The sequence below is a fragment of the Lasioglossum baleicum genome, chromosome 1, assembly GCF_051020765.1.
Source record: "Lasioglossum baleicum chromosome 1, iyLasBale1, whole genome shotgun sequence".
In the NCBI taxonomy this organism is placed as follows: domain Eukaryota; kingdom Metazoa; phylum Arthropoda; class Insecta; order Hymenoptera; family Halictidae; genus Lasioglossum; species Lasioglossum baleicum.
Window position 1 is genome coordinate 19,785,651 of NC_134929.1, and position 6,591 is coordinate 19,792,241.

Genomic DNA, 6,591 nt, shown 5'->3' on the forward strand with positions numbered 1-6,591 from the left:
TACGTGTTGCTATACGCTATGGAGGATCAAACGGTTGTAGCTTCACGAATAGACCCATACATTATTAATAGGGGAATATACCATTCGTCCAAGTCCCAAATGTTTTAGTCTTTGGGCGATCTTTTCATCTCGTCCAGTTGCAAAGAGTTTTTTTCCACTCTTAGAAGAGACCAGATGAATTTAGAACTTACTAATTAATGACTCCTTCGTGTCGATATTAAACGTTTCCAGAATTTAGAGACATCAATGTATTATTTTCAACTCACCAAAATGATTTACAATATGTAGATGTTGAGATCGAATCATTCGGAAATTAGCAATATTTATGAATTTTTCTCTAGAAAACTATTGACGATAGGGGAATCAATTTTCATGGGATTTATACATGCATCTTTAAGCTACAAGAACATATTGTTTCTCGTTGCATTCGTTCATTTATTTTTTGGCCATAGTACGATCAAATTAGCGTTTTGGAGAAAAATGAGCCCTTCCGCCAGGAAGATTGACTTTACACTGTTTAAAAAAATGTTATACATAGAAAATGATGACTATCGTTAGTGCACTATTTAGTCAAATTTGTAACGAATCCAATGAGTTTTGTTCGAACTTGATCGCACAATTATTTTCTAAATTATCCGCAGATTTAGAAGACGAGGTTCCAACCTTTATGTTTGGCGTTTCTCGCGCTTCGTTATTTTCACGCTTCGAGAATTTTACACTTTCGACCCACACGACTGCGTTCCTATCCAAATTATAAATACAGTGAGTAAGACGGTGACTTTCGAATTGCAAAAAGGCGTGTTGTGATTGAAAATTACATAACAGGGACGAAGCGAAGAATAAAAGAAATGATGGATGACAAAAGGAAAATTGTGATTGATCGTGGGTGCTTTTTGCACGGGGACGCTATCGGCCGGAGTAGACGGAAAAAATCGCTATTACGAAACGCCGCGCGCCTAACACCGGTAGCCTAACACCGCCACCATCTTCTCGGCGGGGTAATTCCGCCGGTTCAGCCCCGGGAGCGCGTATTACGTGGCGATTACGTGTCAGCGAAATTTCATAAAGTCGAACACAGGCAGCAAGGAGCGGTGACTATACCTAATATCCCGCCAATAAAATGAGAATGCTAATTGCGCTCGGCTCGCGAGATTGCCCGCCGAATAGAGGCATTAAAACGCGCGGGCGCGACACAGGTGAAAGTTTTCGAAGAAAGGAGAAGAGCTGAAAGGATTCGTTAAACTCACGATTGAAGTCCGAGCAATTTGCCCGAAAGAGGTAATTCGAAAAGCGATTTCCTCGGAGAATCGACCTGGAAAAAGTGATCGTGCAAGATCAGGCTTGATTCTCGTTTGGATGCAATTTCGCGGAGTGCTGCGATAGGTCACAGCTATATAACATACAGAAATAACTATACAGAAATTGTTCAGAATTAATTCAATGAATGATTCATTTAATTGTGTCATAGTATCCATATTCAGCGGTATACGCAAAGCCGAGCGAAGCCTTTTGTTAATTTTTTAAGTAAATACTCTGCTTTGTATTTACTCGATTTTACTAGCTAGTGCTAACAGAAAAATATGCGTAAGCAATTCAGTATGTGCGTTTACTTATACTTGATACTTTCAAATACTTATTCATTCTTAGGCGTATGACTCACTGCTGTAAACTATATTACGTTGATTGTGCTAGAATTTTTGTTATACATATACAATTTTACTTTCCTTTCACTACGTCGTCGTGTGTGTTCGTAATTGCAAAGTCGCACAGTTAAAGGGTGAAATTCGTTTGTAAATGCACGAAGGAAGGGCTACGAATTAATTTGTACAACTGATGTGAAATTTTATCGATTAATGTTTGTAGAAAGCGATTAAATGTGTTTGCCAATTCGTAGAAATGAAATGAATGGAGAACAAGGACACGCGATTTCAGTCGTAATGTATTTTGGATAAGAGTCTTCTGATTTGTCAATGGTAGGACACTGACCGAGAAGGACACACGACAACGTCTTCCGGTAGGTTAGAATGAGAGCGACTCATTTTTTCAATCTTTTTCATAATGCTTACTTGGCGAAACCGGTTCTGTTAAGGTTGTCAGCACTTGCTTATATACAGAATTGTTGATGTTGTAGCTGCTAACCATTTTCCTAAATCTTGTTCTTCGCGTTAGAGATGTTATCTTGTCTATGACGAATGAAAATAGCTGACTTTCCATCTTTTGTTTTTTTAGTGAATCATTTTTTCGTCATCCAAGGAAACAAACGAGTCCTCCCATTAGAATGGATTATCATATTAGCGGCATACTAACACCAACAAAAGTCCCTGCAGGAAAATAACTGTCTGGCGTCAACAGGTATGTTTACCATAAGTCATCCGTCATGTTAATAAAATATTCAGGAATAGAGTGCGTAATAGAGCGCTAAGAAAAAAAAGATCAATTTGTATGTTAAAAAGCCATACAGAATTGCGATCGACTGAAAGTTGAAATCATTAAATCTTCTTGTCCGATTGATTCATTAACGCGATACGTGCGGACACTTTTGCGAGCTGCAGTACGCTGCGATAATTTCGTGCAATCATCTTGAGAGAAACATCGCAAGTGACGCAAGAATCTAGAACACAGCTGGAAAATACTTTGATCAAACGACGGTCGGTAGAATTACTATTTTAATAATCATTGCAATTGAATTAATCATCGGCGTTAAGGGAGTAGACTCGTTTTTCCAGGTTTGCAAGGTGTGCGGGATGCGTGTTCCCATTTCACGATAATACAAAAATGGGGGTTTCCAGTAGTCAAAAACGTTAGATAAAAGATCGATCTGATCTAGACTGCTATCGCAATCAAAACTCCTGTTTTTTTGTTTACGAGGCGTAATTTCCATTATTCGGAAGCATACAACTGCGCATGTAGCTATTTTCATAAAGCTGTGACTGTGAATACAGCAAATTGCGCCTCATAAACGTAAAAATAGGACTTTCGAGGGCGATAGCAGTCTAGATTGATCTTTTATCTAGCGCTTTTGACTACTGAAAAATCCCTCCTTTGTATTATCGAGATATAAGAACGCGGATCCCGCACCCTTGCAATTCTGGAAACGAGTCTACCGCCTTAACGAGTCAGTGAACAAAGCTTGAATAAATCTCGGAGTACAGGATTCTAATAGATTTTCCCTTATTCTACAGTGTTTGAGCTACAGTTTACAAAAAGTCCCATCATCCCGTCTCGAGTCTGTCAAAAGTTTCACGATTTTGTTTCGGCCATGACCCGCCCTTGCGTCGCGTCATCCTGCCAGCGAAATGCAAATGGAGAGTGCCAACTAATTGCTTTCCACTTCCCGATGGCCATGAGAACGGTTTCCGCGAAACGGGCAGAAAGAAAACAATGATTTGCCCAGATCTTTGAGTCTCGGCGAGAAACGAGACACGCAACAAAACGAATACGAGAACCGATCTTTTGTCCGGTCATCTCTGCAATTTGTTTCGCGTGACAGTCTGCACGAAGACACAGCCAACGACGGAACATAGTCCGGTCTTTTTAATTGCTTGTACACGAGCTTGATACCTTTCTGACTATTCGTGGTTCAGTGTCCGGGATAAAGGTCGCAGAAGACCAGAAAAGAGGAGCGAAACCGGCGACCATTTCTGCAGAGGTCGTCGGTGACGATCGAGCTGCGTGTTTTGCACAACAGTGACAAAAATGATTTCTTAGAATGTTATGGAGTCGAGGTTTCGGATGAATCAGTGTTTTTTTACTACAAAGACCGGTTTAAGCTTTCCATCTCTCTACATAGATACATATCTCGTTAGAATTTACCGAGGCGCTTTACCCGGCTGATAAAATCGCGAGCAATGTCACTGGACTGCGTTTCTCATACAAAATATTATTTTTATGCATAATAGTGATAAGCATTTTTGTAAGCATAATATTTGTAGTCTAGTAACATCAGAAAATTTACATCGCAGATTTAAGATATTATAGTGTGCAAGCTTCGAGATTTCCTCGTTGATGATTATTTAGGGGTGTGCGAGTACTCGACATTTCGGGTTCGGGTCGGGTTGGAAAATTTGTTTGGGTACTCGCAGGGATCGCAGAAATATCCCAATTTTAACTTCGAGTACCCGAATATTGGAAACTTTCGGGACCCCGACTTGACCCGATCCGATTACTAATGATTCTAATGATTATTTAAATGGAAACTATTATATCGTATTACTTGCAGTTACCGGTTGATCTACGATGGAAAATAATTACGGCTGAAAAAATTCACTAAAAAACCTGCAACTAAGAATTACAGAGTTGTAAAAACGATTACAAGATTGCCGGTAGATCAGAATTGTAAATGAAACATTTTGCTGTACAACAAGAAAGTTTGATCACATCGTTTCACTGTTATATCCATTTTAAAAATCGTTCTTTTATAACATCCACAGAATAAATCAAACAAATAATTAAAACTTAAAAATAGTAAAACGTTTAACGGGTCCTATAAACCTAGCGTAAAAGAAGGAACGAGTATTTTCTGCAGTTTTCCGCAATCGTTCTATACAATTTGGATCCCGCAGAAGGATCTAGTCTGCCTCGATCATTTCGCAAGCGTTCGCAGCTAATGATCGGACTGTGAGTCGTTTAGGCGATGCAGTGCAAGAGTTTCCTCCAAGATGCGAAAATTAGCGGCGACGACGGGGAAAAGATGTGAAATGGTGTAATCGCGAACGGCCACCAATGCGAACGATCCCGCTCGCAGAACCGGCGCAATGGACGCGTGAACTTTCTATGGACCACTTTTTCTAGCAAACATAAGAAGGCATGCGCCCTGAATAGATCCCGTCCGTCGAACGTCGAGTCGGAACACGAAAATTCCAGGCAGATTTGCTGCGGAACCACCGTTTTGTCGGGAATTTTGGATTTATCGTTTCGCGGAAACCGTAAAAGCGCCGACGCGTTTTTCACACGCATTTAGATGGCTGCTACGGATTGCTAAACTTGCCTAAAACACCCACGATTGCGCAAAAGTTTACGGTTTGAATAAGTGGGCTACAGAGATTTGATGTAGAACCTATTTTAAACCAGAATTACTGAATTCCCAAAGTCCCATATTGTTCATTCTTCCATCATACTGATTTTTTTTAGCATTGTGTCGATATTCAAGGAGAGTTAACTTTTACGTGGATGACCATTTAGTGTAATGTAACTGCTAGGCGGATCTTTCTGTAAAATAAAAATTTCTTACCTATACTCGGTGTACAAAGTATTCGTACCCATTAAAAAACGAATTACTTTTTCAAAATTGGACCTAACAGCTCGAGTATCTTTTCAGACGTTAGAAGAATTAGTTTACTAGCTAATGTGTAAATAATTTGTTTTGTTAATTGTTATTGGTCGCAATTGCGAAGGGAATAGTAAAGGTCACGATTTTTAAATTTTTTATCTGTACCTGTAATGAAAATTTAGAAGGCGCCTTTGGTGAGTCTAAGTAAGTTATATACTTGTGTAAAGTTTCATCGAAATCGATCAAGGATGTTACGAAATATAATTGATTGAAAATAGCAAAAATCGTAAGAATCTGAGATTTAAATGAATCGCAAACCGTAAATTCAAAGATTTTTACATCTTACAATGCCCATAGCTTTTTTATCGGTCAACCAATTTCAATGAAACTTTGTACATATATTAATATATAACTTACTGAGATTTACAAAATACATGTTTTAATTTTTCACTACGGGCACAGATAAAACATTTAAGAATCGTGGTCTTTACTGTTCCCTTCGTATAATTGCGACCACTAACAATTACGAAAAAAATTATATACACATTAGCTAGTGAACTAATCCTTCTAACGTCTCCAAAAAACTCAAGCTGCTGAGTCCAATTTTTAAAAATTTATTAATTTTTAAAAGGTGTACGAATACTTTGTACACCGACTGTAAACTGCAACAAACTGGAGTGAAATAGAAATTTATTTTCTTCCCTAGTATGTTTACTAGGTTGAGAGTAATATAACAGCATGTTTAAATTTTTCTAATATTTTTGCTATTTTAAATTACACCTACTCATTTTCGTCATAAATGCGTAAAATCAGGTAGGAAGTTGTAAATATTAAGGGTTCAAGATTATTTTTCTGTGTTGTTTGTCCACAGAAAGGTTAAATAGATAAGAGAGATGTACCCCAATGACACAGATGCAATAAAACCCCTTTTCCCGAGCAATCAATGTCCATTATGCAAGAGGTTTTCACCTCTTCATCTTTTTATACGCTTTTCCCTTCTTCTCACCGCCGCGCCGGGATTTTATACACGACACTTGCTCTTGGAGCAAATTTTAATTTGTCGCTTCAATATGTTATTGTACGTTATTGTCCAACTATTATTAAGTGTATCTACTAATTACAGTACGGAGCATAACTGATTCCACACACTTTAAATCAGGATAACTTTTATATGAATGGACCAAACGACTTCAATTCCTCTGTAAGGCTAGAAGAATTAGTTTAGTAAATGTCGGAATTTTGAGAAAACAATACTAAAAATTGATTTTTACAATTTTTTAGCTGGCCCAATAACGAAAATTTAAAAAATGTGTTTCGTCAAC

At 38.2% G+C, this 6,591-nt stretch overlaps 1 protein-coding gene across 1 annotated transcript in view; it reads right to left on the minus strand.

Annotated features, from left to right (window-relative positions):
* Positions 1-6,591, minus strand: part of LOC143219589 (nose resistant to fluoxetine protein 6-like) — a 28,365-nt gene that overhangs the window by 10,186 nt on the left and 11,588 nt on the right. The gene's annotated exons all lie outside the window — the stretch shown is intronic.